This window comes from Spea bombifrons, chromosome 1 (genome assembly GCF_027358695.1).
Source record: "Spea bombifrons isolate aSpeBom1 chromosome 1, aSpeBom1.2.pri, whole genome shotgun sequence".
Classification (NCBI taxonomy): domain Eukaryota; kingdom Metazoa; phylum Chordata; class Amphibia; order Anura; family Pelobatidae; genus Spea; species Spea bombifrons.
Window position 1 is genome coordinate 109396948 of NC_071087.1, and position 20029 is coordinate 109416976.

The following is a 20029-nucleotide window of genomic DNA, read 5'->3' on the forward strand; positions in this document are numbered from 1 at the left end:
TGCTCAGACATCTGTTGGGGATGTGGAATAGAAAGAGGGACCTTTCTTCATATTTGGTGGGACTGCGCGGGTGTGAAAAATCTATGGTCCAACATTTATGACTTAATCTTTGCTCTAACAGCAAAATCTATTGTTCGATCTCCTGTAACGGCTTTATTACATTTAGCGTGGCCTAACTGTAGCAATAATGAAAAACAATTTTTTATTCACTGCTTTATAGCAGTGAAAATCACGATTGCCCGTTTATGGAAACAAAATACTTTAGCCTCATGGAATATGATTATTTCTCAACTGATTCATCAGATTAAAATGGAAAGACAGCTATATAGATCTCATTTTATCTCTGAAACAAAAGCTAAGAAATGGGATGTCTGGTTAAAGAGGCTGGAAGAATACATGAAATAATGCCTGGGTTAGTTGACTAAGTAACTTCACCTATGTTAATTGGAAACGATTATTGGTTTACGATTATTCGGGTTCCACATGGTCTTCATGATTCCCAAATGCAGCTAAGAGATTTATGTATTTATTCACTTAAATGTATTGTATTATTTTATAATATTTGTATATTGTGTAATTTTTTTTTCTTTTTCTCCTGTTTTGTGCGTTTTGTATAATTGTGTATCCTTTTTAAATTGAAAAAATAACAAATAAAGAGTATATCAAAAAAAAAAAGAAAATGAAAAAAATAGCATATATTGTGTTAATTAGTTATGCATATAACCAACTGCCATAACTTCCAGTTTGAAATTGGTCCCCTAAATTAATTTCACTTAATGCCCTTAAACAAATTTAGAACCTCCCTAGTCATATTAAAAAATAACTATGAAATAATTGTCATCTCCCCATCCGCATCTATCTTACCCCTGTCAGCAGAGGAGGCACCTGAGTCCCAGCATGCTCCAGAGTCTGGGGGAAGGGGCGTGTACTGACCTTCATATGGAAAAGGTAGTAGTGTTGCTATGGAGATACTATAGAAATGCAGCAACAAATAAACTTAAGACATCTTTTCTAGGTCAGAGATGCCTATCCTGATGCCTATAGCCGCTCCTCTCATTCCTTGATTAATTATTAAGCTACCTTTAGTGTAATCTGTTGTCCATGAAGCTCCTGTTTTGCTGTTATTATTATACATTGTGTTTGGACATCCAGCCTGTTTCCTTGACCTAGAACCTTAGCCGCCAGTCTCGGCCACAGCTGCCATTTGACAATGCCTTTTTGCCTCATGTTTTTTTGATTTTTTTTTTTTTTTAATAAAATTTTTGATATATTGCCCTTGTGCACCCATTCACCCAACCTCAGTAGTTCCCGTCTCTAACTGCTTGGAACAGTTGTCTCTGTTTTGACGTGTGCGACACCATTGCTACACATACACAACAGTTAGCGCCCCCAATCCATTCAGGATCTGCACCCTTAGCTCTTGTGATAATTGCTCCTCTTGGTTCTCTTTTTCTTTCTCCAGAGGGTACAACATCCAAGGACTTCAACAACTCTCTTACTGTTTCATGTCATTTGCATTCGGATGAAAGAAGGATCTATGTATCACCCATGATTGATTCTCGGGCCAGTGGCAGCTTTTTAGACCGCTCTGTAGTGGACCATCCTAGAATTCCGACGAAAGAACAATCTATTCTTCTTCACGTTCAATTGGTGGATGTGAGTCTGGTGCCATTACCTATTAGACTCTACCGCTCACCTTTTGACTGGGACCATACTCAACAAAGTGGTTGATTCACCATTTTTTTTTAGGCCTCCCATGGTTCAGATTCCATAATCCATCTATTAATTAGGAACTAGGAATACCAAACATACAAACATGGCGGCGGCAAAACATAGACGACGTCGTAGATGGGCAACACGAAGAATCTTCGTGTTCGTCTTCGTCTACTAATCTCCCTGGTCCCTTCCCCATCTAGCCTACCTTATCTACACAGCATCGCAGAGGTAAAAGGAAGCAGAAATCCGTAGGTTCGCCATCAGGGGTTAAAGGGCCGTGCAAACGACTCTATTGGTTGCCTGCAGAGGCCTCCTCTGGCATCATGGACTTTTAACTCTTAGAGTGGGGAGACCAGTGGTCTCTCCCGACCAAGTTGCGGCACCAGGATTTTATAAGTTTGTACGAGTGACTCTATTGGTCACCAGTAGGGGGCCCGTCTGCCATCAGCCAATTGGTTGATGCCAGACGAGCCCCCTGCAGGCGACCAATAGAGATAAAAGTCCGTACGAACGACCAATAAAGTTTGCGCCACCAGCAGGATCTGCAGACAGCTTTATTGTGAATATTACAAAGGGAGGAAAAGAGTGGGAGGTGGGCTATAACTGGAAACATCTGGGGATTGAAATCCTGGAGAGCACATTGTGCGGGGATGTGCAGGCGGCCAACAAGCAGACCCAGGCAGTATTATAAGATATTCACAACCCCCCCACCTCATACAGCTCTTACACCAAAGACCCTGCTTAGCGACTCCTGGCTAATGCTTGTCTGCCTGGACGGTGTTTTCATACCCAACTAAAATAAAGAACGTCTCAGATTGCCAGATTTTTTTTCATTCTAAAGGATAAAAACCTTATAATTATCAAAATAGGTTAAAATCCTAGGCATGTTTGGTATTTTTAAAATCTGGGCAAATACTTAAATATATTTTGGGATTTTAATGTGTTCATATTAAGTACCTATACATGGTTATTATAGGTAAAACTTTGAAAACATTTTTCACATTAGTTTTCCACTTTCAATATATATTTCTTTTTATTTTAAATGATAGCTTATATATATAGGAATACAAACTGTGTATCATTTGGAAAAATAAACTAAATAAGTGAAAGGAGACTATGACTGAAACAAACATAGCAAAATTACAAAAATGCTTTAGTCTGTAACACTACAGCTATGTTAAACCGGCGTAGTCCTTAAGGGGTTAAATGGGGTTTTGACCATACCTATTATCCTAATGCAGCCACAGCGGCAATATATAGTAATAAAATATTAGTATAAAAATATATTGTATACTTCTTGGCACTAGACTCTTAAACATTTTAGACTGTATATTTTACAGAACATGTCCATAATAACAGAGCATAGAATTTTTAATAAGAAAAAACTTAAGGCAGCATTCATTCTAGTAATCAAAACCCCATTATTGAGAATGCAGTATGCTGTATGATGTAGTTTAAATTGTCATATATGAGTAAGTCGCTGCAAATTGAGTAATGGTTCATCATTATTAAACATAATGTGATGTTACTATTAAATACTTATGTTACATGTAAAGATATTCTATTCAATTTATACAGAGAAAACATCAACATTTTTATTTGGTTGCATAACTGTATGCATTTAGATTTTTTAAAACAATATTTTCTTATATTTTAATTAAATCCTTTTTAAAAAGTTTTGAAAGGGTTTAACGAGTAGTGTAGTAAATAGCTTTTGTAAATCAGTGACATCTAGTGTTTGAGAAGATAATAGGCTTTAGTAGGGTACTACTGCACTGTACTGTTCATTAGACTTGTGCATCAGGATTAGTACGAATTGCAAATTTACTGAATTTTGATAAATTTGGCAACTCACACAAGTCACAAAAAAGGAAACCAGACCCCCCAAGAAGTGGATGAAAATGAAGCAAAAAGCTCAGAATTGTCGTCCGAAATTCATGGGCCCTTTCACTCACGCTCTCATTCTTGTTTACGCTCTCATGCTCTCTAAATGTTTCCCTACTTCCCTTCTAACCACTCCCGCTTCGGCCAACCACTTTCGCTTGTGTCGACCAATTCCGCTACCACATCTTCTATCTTCTCTCTTTGATCTTCTATCTTTTATCTTCTAATTGTGGTACTTTCTGTGGAAGTTCACCTTAGAGCAAAATCGCAGCACTTTCGGAGTCCTCCTCTCACCCGATTGGAGGATTGGACATAACATGACGTGAACCTCAGCTAAAATGGTGGTGGTGCTGCCAGTGATATCCTTTCACTTTCGATCCTCCAATCGGGTGGGAGGACGTCACCGACAGCGCAGCGATTTTGGCAGAAGTTCCTCTTAGGGCGCTGCCATTTTGGCAGACGTTTGCACCAGGTTATGTACAAAGATAGAAGATAAAAGGTAAAAGAGAGAAGAACAAGAAGATGCGGAACCGGAAATGGTCGCCAGAATTCACGAATTATAAATTCCTCCAATTTTTGTCTGAACCAAATGGGCAGGGAACAAAATGGGCCAAAAACTAACCAAATAAAAATCAAAATCGTTTTTGGCTTCTTTGCACGTCTACTGTTTATATTCAGGGGACAACTATCTTATTAAATGCAGGAGATTCAGTATACAGTGTACCCATGTGTACATTTTGTGAAAACAGTGACATCTAGTGTTTGAGACAATAATATACATCAGTATCACCTGTTACAGTATATAATGATGATGCATGACACTAAAGAGCTTCTATTTAATTTATATTTATGTTGATATAACGGCCTGTCTTCATGTCTGTCTATCTAAAGGATAAAGTTTTCTAAAGTTAATATAAAGTTTTATATAAAAAAAATAACTATGTACTGTACTACCTTTACGTTATAAAAATGTGACCTACATATGGTAATGTGGAAGCCTGTGTAAAAAATTCTGACCTAAAAAAATAAAATGAGAGGTTTATGTAAAGAGAAGCAACCTGTTTTCATCACTGTGTAATATTTTCAATAGTACATTAACAGAACATGAACTTTTGTTTATGGATGGTGTGACTGTAATCAGGTTTTTAGTGAAAATGATAGCCCGCTAAAAGGCATCACACAAGTCAGACCCCTTCACCTTACAAAAGCTACCTAAACAGTTGTCATCTGAGGGTTTTCAATAGGTAATGGTGCACAACAAATCTACGTAATAATTGCAATATTTTTTCAAACCAATTTATATCCTTGTTAAGGAGAGAAAGAAGATTATTTTATTGCACATAACTAATTCCTAGATGCTCATATGCATTTTGGAAAATTACAGTCTTATGTTCCATATGATATGTTTGTCTACCTTTATTTTAATGCACTTGCCTGAAGTATAGTACCATGTTGTCATGCATGGTGGACTAGAGGAGAAGCTGGTGCAAGGACTAACCGCATGGAGCCAGCTTTTGGCCTCCCCTGCCATTGTGGGTAGGCAACACATATTAAAGGTTTCTGAGGACTGTTGCCATTAGTCATAGGAATCTGTGTCCATTTACACAATTTGGCATTACCATGTACAAAATTATAGTAGTTGTAGGACCACCACTAAAGATTTGGTATTTCACCATCCTAGGGATAGACCAGAGGCGTACCTACTGAAAATAGCGCCTATGGCAAGCACTGAAATTGCGCCCCTGTCCAAATATCTAAAACCCATCTACTAGCCCCTGCTGCCTATATATATATATATATATATATATATATATATATATATAAATATTAGTCCCTACTGCCGATAGCAGGTATAGATCAACACACAAACCCAGATCAATTGAAATTCACTTGTGATCTCAGCACTGAAGGTATATATCAAATAAACAGAATCAGACATACAAATCCTGTATTTGCAGGTATACAATAATAATATATGAAACGTAGCATCGCAGGTATAGATCAAATACATACATGGAAACAGCATTGCAGGTATTAATCAACTGAATAAGACGGTTGATTTGCAGGTACACATAAATAATGTATTCAAACATAGCATAGCACATATGGATCTACAGAATAACACAAACCCAGCTTTGCAGGTAAAGATCAATTGGAATTCACATTAAAACACGGCATTAAAGGTATATTTAAAAACCCATAAATTACAGGCATAGATCACAGGTTGCACACCCCAAAGCCAGCCCTGGCGTCCACACTGCCCACATAGAAACTGACCAGCACCCAGATAACACACATTAGATTTGCAATCTTTGTCCCCAAATAGCCCAGCACAAGTCAACTTTGTCCCCAAACAGTCCGGCCTGTGCCATCTTTGTCCCATATACACCCTGCCTGTGCCATCTTGGTCCCCAAGGCTCAAACCTCCTGCTAGTGCCATCTTTGCCCTTCCACAATTATACATCTATGATACACAAACACTTTTACAGTCACTCACTAATTCATACTTTAATTCAGACAACTCATCCACACATTAACTCATGCTCTCCCTCATTCAGACAACTCATCCACACATTAACTCATACTCTCCCTCATTCAGACAATAATTCACATATTAACTCATGCTCTCCCTCATTCAAACAACTCATCCACACATTAACTCATGCTCTCCCTCATTCAGACAATACATTCACATATTAACTCATGCTCTCCCTCATTCACTCAATGCATCCACACATTAATGCACACTCTTTACTTATATCTACCCCCTCTCCCTCCCTTATCACTTTCTACCCCCCTCTCCCTCCCTTATCACTTTCTACCCCCTCTCCCTCCCCTATCACTTTCTACCTCCCTCTCTCTCCCTTATCACTTTCTACCTCCCTCTCTCTCCCTTATCACTTTCTACCCCCTCTCCCTCCCTTATCACTTTCTAACCCCCTCTCCCTCCCTTATCACTTTCTAACCCCCTCTCCCTCCCCCTACCCACTATATACCCTCCCCCACCCACTATATACCCTCTCCCCCTTACCCACTATATACCCTCTCCCCCCCTAGCCACTATATACCCTCCCCACTATATACCCCTCCCCCCCGTAGTTCTCTCACGTTTAAAAGCCGCTCGCTGGTGTCCGCTGCTTCACTGCTGGGCGCCGAAATATGATGTCATATTACGGCGCTCAGCATGAAATGCCGGCGCCGGCACCGGGACGGAGGTAGAGGCCTTGTGGAGGAGAATGAGGGGCGCCGAGCAGCTGGAGGGACGCAGGTTGGACACCCCTGATTTAGTGCATGGTACTTTGTACCTCTTTGCAACAAGTCTCTTCTTTCAACCAAAGTCTCTTCTTTCACTACTTGGTTAAGCAAATCAAAGCAAACCTCCAAGTAGCCAAATTAAAATACTAGAACAAATATAGAAAGTATGTTAGCTAAGAAGGTCTTTTCCTTCTTGTCTTCTGGGAATTGTCTGTCACGTATGCTAACACCAGAAGGCACTCACCGCAGGAGATCTTCAGAACAGGGAACCAGTAGGTACTCGGGAGGATCCCAACCGTGAGGAAGCCGCAGTGATAGCAGAGATAGGTGGATACTGAGCTGAAGCAGCAGGTGCAACAAGCAGCAGAAGATGGGAACACAATGCGGGTAGTCAGACGAGCCAGGGGTCAGGTACACTAAGCGAGTAGTCAGACGAGCCAGGGGTCCGGTACACGAAGCGGGTAGTCAGGCGAGCCAGGGGTCCGGTACACGAAGCGGGTAGTCAGACGAGCCAGGGGTCGGTAACAAGAATCTCAGGCAGAGGTACAAAATCAGCAGGCAGGAGGGTAGTCAGGATAGCCAAAGGTCAACCAAGGTAACAGCAAAACCACAAACGCAAACTCAGAGATAAGACCACAACAGGGTGCCTGTGGACAGATCTGCAGGGTTTTTGAATCTGGCGCCACTTAAAGCCACGCCCCCAACAGAGCATCAGGGGTGTGCCCTAAGACGTCCCTCTGACTCACGGCTCCAGCCGTGAGAATTGGCTGCGCCCCCAGCGGAGACCGGCGAACCGGTAAGTAAAGCTTTTTGGGGATTCCTAAGGCAGCGAGCAGTCTTTATCCTGATCGCTGCCGAATCCCCAGACCTGCCACCCGGCTTCTTGCACCGGCGATCGGATTGTAGATCGCCAGTGCAGGGAGATCGAGGACTCCAGGCCCTACCGCACTTACGTGCGGACGTCCGCCCGCCGGAGACGGAGCCCGAGCTCTCCAGCTCGGGTCTCCGTGACCCGCGAGCGGATCGCCGCACATGAGACCCGGGGCCGCGACCGGACCGCGACATTGTCATTCACCTGCTCAGCTTTGAAACATTGTTGCACATACAAATCTTTTCCCTTCTAGTGGCTTTCACCAATGAAAGTATATGGGTTTGATGCACATTTCTATAAAAATATTTTGGTATACTGGAAGTGTTGAATGTCAGTGACTCTATCCTACTAATAATGAGTCTTCTATAGGGATGGGTTAGATGTTTGTGAATCTTTGGGAAGATGTAAAATAACAGTAACTTTGGGCGTCATAAATATAGATAACCAAATTCTGTTTTAGTTAGTACTAAACTGTAAAGTAGATCCACTTTTAAGCATACAGTAGATCATGGGTGTCCAAGTGTTTTCTGCAGTGGGCCACTTCATCAGAAATGTATATGTTCATGGGCTGCACTCAGAAAAAATATGGCCTTTAATGAGATATGCAGATAGAAATAGAGTAAATAACACAAAACCTTTACTTTTCCGGGCCTAGAAAGTTTTGTCCTCTGAAGTGACTACAAATTCAGGAGGGCGTTTTATCTCTGGATAAGTAAAAAACTAAATAGTTCTATTTATCCCCACAGTAAGTAAAGTGCCAGGAAACCGATGACCAAATACACGCAACCAGGACAGGCTCTGCCACACCGACACCCAAACACACGCACCATGACAGGCTCTGCCACACCGATAGCCAAACACACACACAACAGGACAGGCTCTGCCACACCGACATCCGGGCTAAGCTACAACAATAAAAAAAAGCATTTTCCTTACTGCATTGTCATTGATACCCCTTTTTTGTTTAAGCCCCCTTGTGTATCACCCCTGGCCAGCACTATGTGTATTTTTGCCCCAGTCTGCCCCTCCCTTTAGTACTGATTTATGTAATTGCCCCAGATGCCCCTTTGTGTATTTGATGTCGCCAGCCCACATAAAAAGCTGTCCAGCAGTATGGGGGATGTATATCTGACTAATTGGTTCACTTCCATGAGTCCATACATCCCCATACTGCAGGGCAGCATTTTATCTGGGCTGGTCAGCAATATGTAAGTTATGTGTCCTGGAAAACAAGGCCGATGTGGTCACCCTAATGCCCCCACACCCTTGTGTATTGTCCCCAGCTAGCCCCACATTGTATACCACCCTCTCCCCCCTTTACTATTGATTTATGTGATGCCACCAGCCAGCACCCCTCATGCCATTGCATACCCCCTTAAGTATTATGTCAGCCCTGGCATCCAGATTGCATCCACAGGACCTACCCAAGCATAGGACAGGACCTATTTGCCCCCAAACAGCCTGCCTGTGGCATCCTAGCCTCAAACAGCCTCCCTGTGACATGCTCCGAACCACTTGCTATCACACATACTCATTCATTTACTCATTCACAAACATTAATTCCCTCATTTACAAATACTCATTCAGTCACACATTCACAAATATTCATTCAGATACTCATTTATTCCCTCAATCATGCATACGCACTGCAGCTCTCTTGGTGCTGCTCGCAGACTTCCACAGGGGCCGCTGCTTCCCTCTGCCTTGTTCGCGCTCTGTGTGAGCAACCTCTCTTGCACTGCACAGGGGAAGTAGGAATGGAGTCATGTGACGTGACGTAAATTCAAGTGACTCCGCTGGCTTTCTGCTTCCCCTGGGTGGTACAAAAGACATGCACAGGTGAGCAGCAGGGCCCTTGCGATCCTGCGGTTGCCCTGGCTGCAGATCTCATGCAGGCCGCACCTCGAGGTCAGACGGGCCACATTTGGCACGTGGGCCGCATGCTGGACGCCCCTGCAGTAGATGGTGCACAAAATGATAGAATCCTTCATTATTCTTCCTCATAATGTTGTCTAGTTATAATGACAATGCTTTCTTCCGTAAATGCCTTTTCCAATACTAAATCTTTTTTTTTTTCAATGTACACTATAAGTATTATTCATATATTTATTAATCAACTAAAAGCATTTCTAATGCAATAATGGAATTTCAGTATCAATCAAGGTCACCCCAGAGATATTGAAGATACTAGGGACATCTTTGTTTCCATTTTGGTGAATGTGTATATATCCCTCTTCTCTTCCCTGTAGAAATTGTGTTTTTATTTTCTTTACTATGATTGGTGGGGTTTTAAAGGTACATATTTGTTTGTCAACATCTAAATACTGCTTATGGTTTTTATTGAAGTCTTTTGGAAATGTCACCTTAGCTAAAAAATAACTAACAATCCTATTTTTACAATACAAGAGAGTTCTTGTTTTATCTTTCTCATTTTGGGGAACATCTAAGGCCGATCTACTCCTTGTGTTTAAATAACTATTTTGTAAATGTGATATGTAAAAGTAATTTAATATATTATAAATAAGCTGGCTTTTAAAAAAAAAAGTTTTTAGAAATTATGCAGCTGAGCTTTTACAATCTGAACATAGTGATTTAATAGCTATAGAGGGTCCAACGCAAAACAATGCAAAAAAAAAAAGATAAAAAGTGAAAAATAAAGTAAAAAAGAGGAAAATCCACTATCACAAGTACTGCTACAGGTCATACTTACGTATTATACTAAATCCTGTATCCACTGTTCTAGCAAAATGGTAGTCTACCTCTTACAATGTGAATGTGGGATACAATATGTTAGAAGAACTTCAAGATCTCTAAGGTAGATGATTCTCAAACATTTTGGAAATATCAGAAATAAAAGATTGAATCAATACTGTTACTTACCTGCCCCCGGCTCCCACGTTGCCGCCACGGAGGAGAGGGAGACCTCCCTCCAATACGCGGCCACCGGAGCCGGCACGGAGGAGAGGGAGACCCCCCTCCAATACGCGGCCACCGGAGCCGGCACGGAGGAGAGGGAGACCCCCCTCCAATACACGACCACCGGAGCCGGCACGGAGGAGAGGGAGACCCCCCTCCAACGCAAGACCTCCGGAGCCGCCACGGAGGAGAGGGAGACCCCCCTCCAACACTGTGCCGCCTCCGCCGTCGTCTACAGGACTGCCGCGCAGGAGAGGCAGACCTCCTGGAACACGGCGTCCGGTTTCGGCACCACCCTCTGGTGGTGAACTCCCGAACTGCAGGCTTATATGAAGGGAGATTGCGCCACACTCATCATGGTGGTGATTCCCGGTCATTGGAAGTGACGTCATGAGGTTTGGCGGGAGATTTGAACTTCCTCTGTGGTTTCTATTTAAACCTCTTCAGTTCTATCTGACCTTGCCTTCTGTTGGTTGTCTATGCCTTGTGCTAGTGCCCAGATAGCGTTTCCTGATTCGGTATTCCTGTGTATGATCCTGGCTTGTCTGACTTCGTTGTTTTCCTGAATCCTGACCTCGGCTCTGTTATTTGACTATCCTGCTCTCCGGTATCCTGACCTCGGCTCTGTTATACGACTATCCTGCTCTCCGGAATCCTGACCTCGGCTTGTTATACCTGTTCTGTCCTGGAGTCCTACCTGACCACGGTGTCTCCTACTACTTGTACGTGACAGAAACAGAAGGCCATCATGAGACCCGCTTCGGTAGGATCTCAGGGTTCCTGTGAGGCTCGTCTGGAGCACTCCAGACCCTACTACAACGCACAGATCCCGGTCTACAAGTGCATGCCTCTCCAGCTGTAGCTCCACCGCCGGTACCAGCTCCAGCCCCAATGCCGGTGGTTCATGCTCCTATGAATCTTCCTCCACCCCAGCGATATGGAGGAGATCCTGCGACCTGCCGTGGATTTCTCAACCAGTGCGAGATTCATTTTGAACTTAACCCTTATGCCTTTGTTTCTGATCGGGCCAAGATTGGTTACATAATCTCGCTTCTCACGGACAGGGCCCTGGCCTGGGCATCTCCTCTGTGGGAGAGGAGTACCCAAGCGGTTCGCTCCTATTCCGAATTTGTGGCCGCACTACGTGCTGTGTTCGATGTTCCAGGCAGAAGTTCCACTGCTTCATCCTCTCTCTTCAACATCCGTCAAGGAGAGCGTACCCTCATGGACTATGCTATTGAATGTCGTACGCTAATGGGTGAGGTGAACTGGACCAGCGAGGCCCTTATCGCTGCTTTTTTGAACGGACTATCAGAGACTTTGAAAGACGAGATTGCTGCTCGTGATCTTCCATCTGACCTGGACTCGGTGATCTCCTATGTGACCCAGATCGACCTTCGTCTTCGAGAACGGCAGGTGCAACGAGACAATCTGAGAGCACGGGAGAGAAGTGTACGTTCCCTCCCGCGTCTGGCTCCTCAGTTCATACCACCACCCACGTCTCCTGTTACCTGTGAGGAGCCTATGCAGCTGGGAATTACTCGTCTGTCTGAGAGTGAGAAAGCCAGGCGAAGAAAGGAGGGGCTCTGCCTATATTGCGGTCTGACTGGACATTGGGCCCGATCCTGTCCTAAAAAGTCGGGAAACGCCCGCACCTAGAGTGGTTTAGAGGACCTGCTTTAGGTGTGCTGGGTCTGTCCTCTGATTCTAGCAGCACTCGGATGACCGTTCCAATTCGGATATCATGGCCGGGGGGATCCGTTTGCACTGAGGCTTTTCTGGATTCTGGAGCCGCAGAGAACTTTATTGATACCCATTTTTGCGAGCAGCAGTTTATTCCCACCACACCTAAAGACACGCCGGTGAGAATTGAGGCTATTGATGGCAGACCACTTCATCCGCCACAAGTCACCCGAACTACCGTACCAGTGACACTCTCCGTAGGGATGATGCATAAAGAGAATCTACAGTTCCTGGTAATTTGCTCTCCCTCTACTCCTGTTGTTTTGGGGTTTCCATGGTTACAAAGGCACAACCCTACCATCAATTGGGCAACTGGGCAGATCACGTCCTGGAGTCAAGCTTGCGGGGAGCACTGTGACTCACCCATTCGACTGGCCATGGTGTCTACTGGTTCGGAGATGGCCGCTACGATTCTTCCAAGTCATTATCGGGAGTTTGCGGATGTATTTGACAAGAAGGAAGCGGAGAAGTTACCTCCGCATAGATCCTACGACTGCCCTATTGATCTCCTTCCGGGCACTATGCCACCCCGAGGTCGTGTCTACCCCTTGTCTGTTCCCGAGACCCAGGCCATGGAATCCTACATCGAGGAGAATCTGAGGCGGGGTTTCATCCGTCGGTCTACGTCCCCGGCTGGAGCGGGGTTTTTCTTCGTCAAGAAGAAGAACGGAGAACTGAGACCTTGCATCGACTACAGAGGCTTGAATAGGATTACAAGGCGGAACTCCTATCCTATCCCCCTCATCTCGGAACTTTTCGACAGATTACGCGGGGCCCAAATCTTTACTAAATTGGATCTCCGTGGGGCGTATAACCTGGTTCGTATTCGTGCCGGTCACGAGTGGAGGACAGCCTTCAACACCCGCTCGGGACATTATGAGTACCTGGTCATGCCGTTCGGTCTGTGCAATGCCCCGGCGGTGTTCCAGGAATTTATTAACGACTGTCTACGGGACTTTCTCCAGCAGTTCGTGGTCGTATACCTGGACGATATCCTGATTTACTCAGAGAACTTATATATTCATCGCGACCAGGTCCGTCAAGTTCTGAGCCGTCTCCGACGGCATGGGCTATATGCCAAGTTGGAAAAGTGCGTTTTTGAGACCCGCAAGGTGACTTTCTTGGGGTACGTGATTACTCCTGAGGGTTTCGATATGGACCCATCGAAGGTGCTGGCGATCAAAGATTGGCCACGACCTACGGGTCTCAAGGCTCTGCAACGCTTCCTCGGATTCGCGAATTACTATAGACGCTTCATCCGGAATTACTCGAGGATTGTCGCCCCTCTAACGGACTTGACTAAAAAAGGGGCCAATGTGTCTGAATGGTCCTCCGAAGCAGTGTCCGCGTTCACTCTTCTCAAAGAGAAGTTCACGACGGCTCCAGTATTACGGCATCCCAATCCGCTTCTACCATTTGTCCTGGAGGTAGATGCCTCTGAATCTGGAGTGGGAGCGATACTCTCCCAACGAGCTTCGTACAGCGGACCACTACACCCTTGCGGCTACTTCTCAAGACACTTCTCTACAGCCGAAAAGAATTACGATATAGGGAATAAAGAACTGTTGGCAGTTATCCTGGCCTTGGAGGAATGGCGTCACCTGCTGGAGGGGGCCTCGATACCGACCTTGATTCTGACCGATCACAAGAATCTTCAATACATAGAGTCGGCTAAGTGTCTCAATCCTCGCCAGGCAAGATGGGCTCTCTTTCTCTCCCGATTTCCGTTTGTGCTCACGTACCATCCGGGTTCTAAGAAAACTAAAGCGGACGCTCTGTCCCGCATGTTTACGCAACCTGAGGCGGAGAGTAGAGAGCCAGAACCCATTATCCCTTCTGCCAAGGTCGTTGCAGCCATTCGGTTACGGGGATATGCTCCTTTGCTGGATCGCGTCACTCGTTCTCAAGGTCAAGCTCCGGATTCCTTGCCGCCGGGGAGGCTCTACGTCCCTCCCAGTTTGCGGGTACCCATTTTACGCACTCTACATGGTGCCAGGACCTCGGGGCATGCAGGAGTGGCACGCACTAGGGAGCTACTTTCACGGACTTTTTGGTGGCCTCATTGGGGCAGAGACATTACAGCATTCATTCAGTCATGTGCGAGATGTGCGGCCAACAAATCCTCTCGCACTCGTCCGGCTGGCCTTCTTCGACCTCTCCCTTGTCCTTCGGTTCCCTGGACTCATGTGGCCATGGACTTTATTGTAGAATTACCGCCGTCCAGGGGACATACCGTGATCCTCGTGGTGGTCGACCGTTTCTCTAAGATGGCCCACTTTATTCCACTGCGGAAACTACCCAGCGCCTCTACTCTGGCGGACATCTTCATCCGGGAGATCGTGCGGCTCCACGGAGTACCGTCTGAGATCGTGTCGGACAGAGGTACCCAGTTCGTGGCTAGATTCTGGCGTGAATTCGTGAAATCCCTGGGCATCACGTTGGCCTTCTCTTCAGCATATCACCCACAGACGAACGGCCTGGTGGAGAGAGCGAACCAACATCTGGAACAGTATCTACGTCTCTTCATCAACGATCATCAAGATGATTGGGTCGATCTGTTGCCATTTGCAGAGTTTGCTAGGAACAACACGCTCCAAGAATCTACCAGGATTTCGCCTTTCTTCTGCCTGTATGGTCTCCATCCACAGTCCCTCCCAGAGACATTACCGGTTTCAGCTGTTCCAGATCTGGAGGAGAGACTTGCGTCTATTCGTACCACCTGGGCTTCGGTACATTCCGCATTGGAACACGCGGCTTCTCTCCAGCAACGTCAGGCCAACAAGAGGCGCTCCCCCAACCCCTCGTACCGGCCTGGCGAAAGAGTATGGCTGTCTACTAGATTTCTGAGACTCCGGGTTCCGTCCATGAAATTGGCCCCACGGTTTATTGGGCCCTTTCCAGTTGTACGGGAGATCAATCCGGTGGCGTACGAACTTGCACTGCCTAGAACGCTCCGCATCCCTCAGGTATTTCACGCCTCATTGTTGAAGCCCCTTGTCTGCAACCGGTTTACCCGAGGTGGGAATTCTACTATGGAAACTGCCAGGAGAGCTTCGGACAGAAGGATTCCTCAGGTAATTCTTGATTCCCGGCGACAACAGGGTAGTTTGCAGTACCTGGTACAATGGAGGGGCCTCGGTCCTGAGGAACGATCCTGGATACCTGCGGCACGGTTGATACGTGCGTTTCATGCTAGGCATCCTTCTCGCCCTGGTGGTCGCCCTGAGGGCGCCCTTTCAAGGGGGGGTACTGTTACTTACCTGCCCCCGGCTCCCACGTTGCCGCCACGGAGGAGAGGGAGACCTCCCTCCAATACGCGGCCACCGGAGCCGGCACGGAGGAGAGGGATACCCCCCTCCAATATGCGGCCACCGGAGCCGGCAAGGAGGAGAGGGAGACCCCCCTCCAATACACGACCACCGGAGCCGGCACGGAGGAGAGGGAGACCCCCCTCCAACGCAAGACCTCCGGAGCCGCCACGGAGGAGAGGGAGACCCCCCTCCAACGCACGGGCACCGGATCCTCCACGGAGGAGAGGGAGACCTCCCTCCAACACTGTGCCGCCTCCGCCGTCGTCTACAGGACTGCCGCGCAGGAGAGGCAGACCTCCTGGAACACGGAGTCCGGTTTCGGCACTCGCGCGCCCTCTGGTGGTGAACTCCCGAACTGCAGGCTTATAAGAAGGGAGATTGCGCCACACTCATCATGGTGGTGATTCCCGGTCATTGGAAGTGACGTCATGAGGTTTGGCGGGAGATTTGAACTTCCTCTGTGGTTTCTATTTAAACCTCTTCAGTTCTATCTGACCTTGCCTTCTGTTGGTTGTCTATGCCTTGTGCTAGTGCCCAGATAGCGTTTCCTGATTCGGTATTCCTGTGTATGATCCTGGCTTGTCTGACTTCGTTGTTTTCCTGAATCCTGACCTCGGCTCTGTTATTTGACTATCCTGCTCTCCGGTATCCTGACCTCGGCTCTGTTATACGACTATCCTGCTCTCCGGAATCCTGACCTCGGCTTGTTATACCTGTTCTGTCCTTGAGTCCTACCTGACCACGGTGTCTCCTACTACTTGTACGTGACAAATACATTGTAATCTACACAACCTGAGCTGCAAATCTTCCTCACAAATAATAATATAATGCTTAGATGGACCTTATGCAAAAATGCTGCCATCTAGCATCCATTTAAGTGTACATTTTAAAGCCTAAAGTAGGAGGCAAATTTGTCATGGGAGTCAGTGAAACAAGTATCTACTGAGGCTTTGGTAGTCAATTGCAGATTTGTATGACTAACTGTGTAAAGAATACCTTTTGAACATCCCTTCTATGTCATTGTCAGAAAATCCGTTTTTGATTTTAGAGACATAGCCTCTCCTCCAAGCTTGAGCAGTATATAGTTTATGTACAGGTTGTGTTTGTGACTGCATCAATGTGGGCTCCACAGCACAGTAATACATGGCTGAGTTTTGTATCTCCACTGATTCTATTTGCAGTTCTGTATATCTCTGGTCTCGGTTGATGGACATGCTGAACTTGCCACTGTTTGTGCTTGTGCTGTAAGCAGAGAGGATTGCAACTAAAGCTCTCCCACCAATGTTCTGGTACCAGTACATGTTTACAAAACTGGGCAGGCTGTGATTGCACTTGATCAAAGCTATCTCTTCTACTGCCAGTGTTAGATGTGGCGATTGATCCACTTGATCACCCTCTTTACCTGAAACCAACAAACCACAATAACCAATCTATATTATTATTCAGTATTACCATAGAAACACTTATTGTGACATTGCTAATAATTTAGCTTTGTTTTTACACTCCGCTTCCTAAATTTACTTTAGGGCACACACTACTTCTCAAATATTGATGTAAAATTCTTGTTTTCTAAGCTAAGGAATATAAATTTGCCAATTAACATATAATATTTATATAGGGGAAAAAACACATTGGAATGACATCCATCTTTCCATACAAAAAAAATAAAATAAATGGAAACTAACACACAGTTAGTGAAAGGAACAGCATAACCAAGAGACAGACTGCATGCTTTTTTAACCACATATATTGCAATGTTTCTCATAGGATTACACACAGTAATGATTAACGAACATACAAGCAAAAACTGTTTGTATAAGATTTCTTGGACTGTATTTATACAAACAATGTTCTACAAGGAAGACTTAGCAGAAGCTCTTAAGAAAGTGAGGTTCATTGGGAATGAAGGAGGTAATCCTTTATTTTTCTCGCTGTAACTGCTACAAGGTAAATTATTATTAGGATTTAGGTTAATTAGAACTTTTGCCAATTTCCTGCGTGACTCTACATACGGTACAATGAATTTTCACAAAATAAATCAACCGTGGATTTAATACAAAATCATTAATATATTTTTTCATTTTTAAAAGTAAAGTTAAACATTTTTTCTGTTGATTGACCAAAACAAATTGTAATTTTTGTACTGTTAACAAAATTTAATGGTAATAAAATAATATACAGATCATAGAAGTTAAGGGCTAGTGAGAGTTACATATGCTTAGATTTGTAACAGGGAAGTTATGTTCTTTATTCACTGTGTCGCTCACTGCACAGAAGTATGTTCCAGAGTCAGTGAGTTGAGTCTTTTCGTTTCTCATGTGGAAGGATGTTTTGATCTTATCATGATGAGCTGAAAATCCTCTGTTTCCCTCTGGCATTAAGTCATTTAAGAGCATTGATGGAGATTTTCCAGGATATTGGACATACCAGAAAACATAAGGGTAACCAGACACTTTGTAGGTACAGTCCAAAAATACAGCCTCTCCCATAAACACAGATTTATGTAACATAGTCTGGTTAATGGATTGTCCTGTAGTTCCACCTGAAATAAAGAAAACAATATTCATTTACCCAGCAATAACTAAAACAGCAGGTCTCTAAGAATCACAATAACAATGTTATAAATAAACTAATATTTACAGGATCCACCTTTACAGATTACTAAATGAAACTGACAGCTTTTCTGATCATATGGATAGTACTATGTGATAATAAAACAAACCTATCAAGAAAAAACAGTAGAGAACGCATATGATGACAAAATCCATGTTGGTATCTGCTGTACACATCTATGACTATCTTTGCCTTTTTTTCTTTGTGTTTATATAGATGTTTGTTCATTCATCTTAATTCATGTTACTTCCTGCAAGAAAATTGTGGTCACAAAGTATATATATACCCTGCAGCATTGAGCTCTCATTTACAAGCGTTTAGGCTGTGCGTGTCTTACACAAACACAGTTAAAACACAATGCTAACTGTACACAGTGTAATGCACTGTGCATAGGCAGTGTTTTTATGCCAGGACAAAATTTGACAAGACAAGACCAGAAAAAAATTAGACTGTCCCAGGAAATTCAGGACTATTGACCCAACATGGAGAAACTCTTCTTGATGTTCAAGCCCCGGCAAGTAAAAAAATGTAACAGAATAAGGAATGTAAACATAACATATATATAAATATACCACTTTGTAGTTTAAAACATTGCTTTCCTGCAAGAGCTAAAGTCTCAGGAGAACAATTCAAGTGCCAGGCATGTCATAGGATTTAGTGAGCGTAGAAAGCAACCTACGATTGTTTTCTTCGCTCAGCTGGTGTTGCTGCAATGCCTCAACCTCGATGCATCCAGCAACACCAAAAAAAAGGGGGCCCTGTATGATCGCTATATGCCTTTCAATTATGGTGGCACTTGGCGACCAAAAAAAAAAAGTAAGCTTAGCTAATGGAAAAATAGTTAAAATATATAAGGAAATATGTCCCAAAAAAATATCTTTTTATAAGCAAATCCAACAATTGGCGCTGTATCTTCCCAACAATCCTGCCATGCAAAGAGTTAAAATACCAGCATTTGAAATACCCTGGGGTGTCTAGTCATCAAAAACTTACCGCATCAAAGTTGTCTCAAATAGGGCATGGGCACAGGATCACCAAATGTGATCAAGTTCAACATTGAAACTTGCTCACCTCTGCCCTTTGGCCCCCAAACAAATAGGCAAACCTATGAATGGGTGGCATCACTGTACTCAGGAGATATTGCTGAACACATATTGGGGTATTGTTTGATAGTGGCTGTGATGGTAGCCGTCTGAGACTTGTGGGCATACAAGGGTTAATGTGTATTTTGTATTTTCAAACTGATGTTCCTTCTTTGTATAATCCCTTTATGTTTATTGGTGCTGCTTCCTGTCTGCACTGCCATTACCTGGAGCTGATGTTATTAACCCTTTGTTGTGGTGTGGTGTGAACTATTGTATCCCAGGATGTAATTCATGTGTTTAAAAGTTCCTTCCTTGTATAATCCTGTTATGTTTATTGGTGCTGCTTCCTGTCTGCACTGCCATTATCTTGAGATGATGGTATTGATCCTTTGTTGTGGTGTGAACTATTGTATTGTATTAATTAAATGCCTGAGTTAATTGCCTTATGTTAACTTTCCTTTGTTAGTAGTGTTTTACCCACCCCTTGTTTTCCTATATAACCTTGTATGCCTTGCAATAAACACGGAAGTCTTCCCCAAGAGTTTGGTGTGCGTCCATTTCTTGGGAAGGTTGCGGCAGAGTCTTCGGATCTGTCAGCATTGAGCTTAACACTTGGCAGCCTCTGTAAAGGCTGT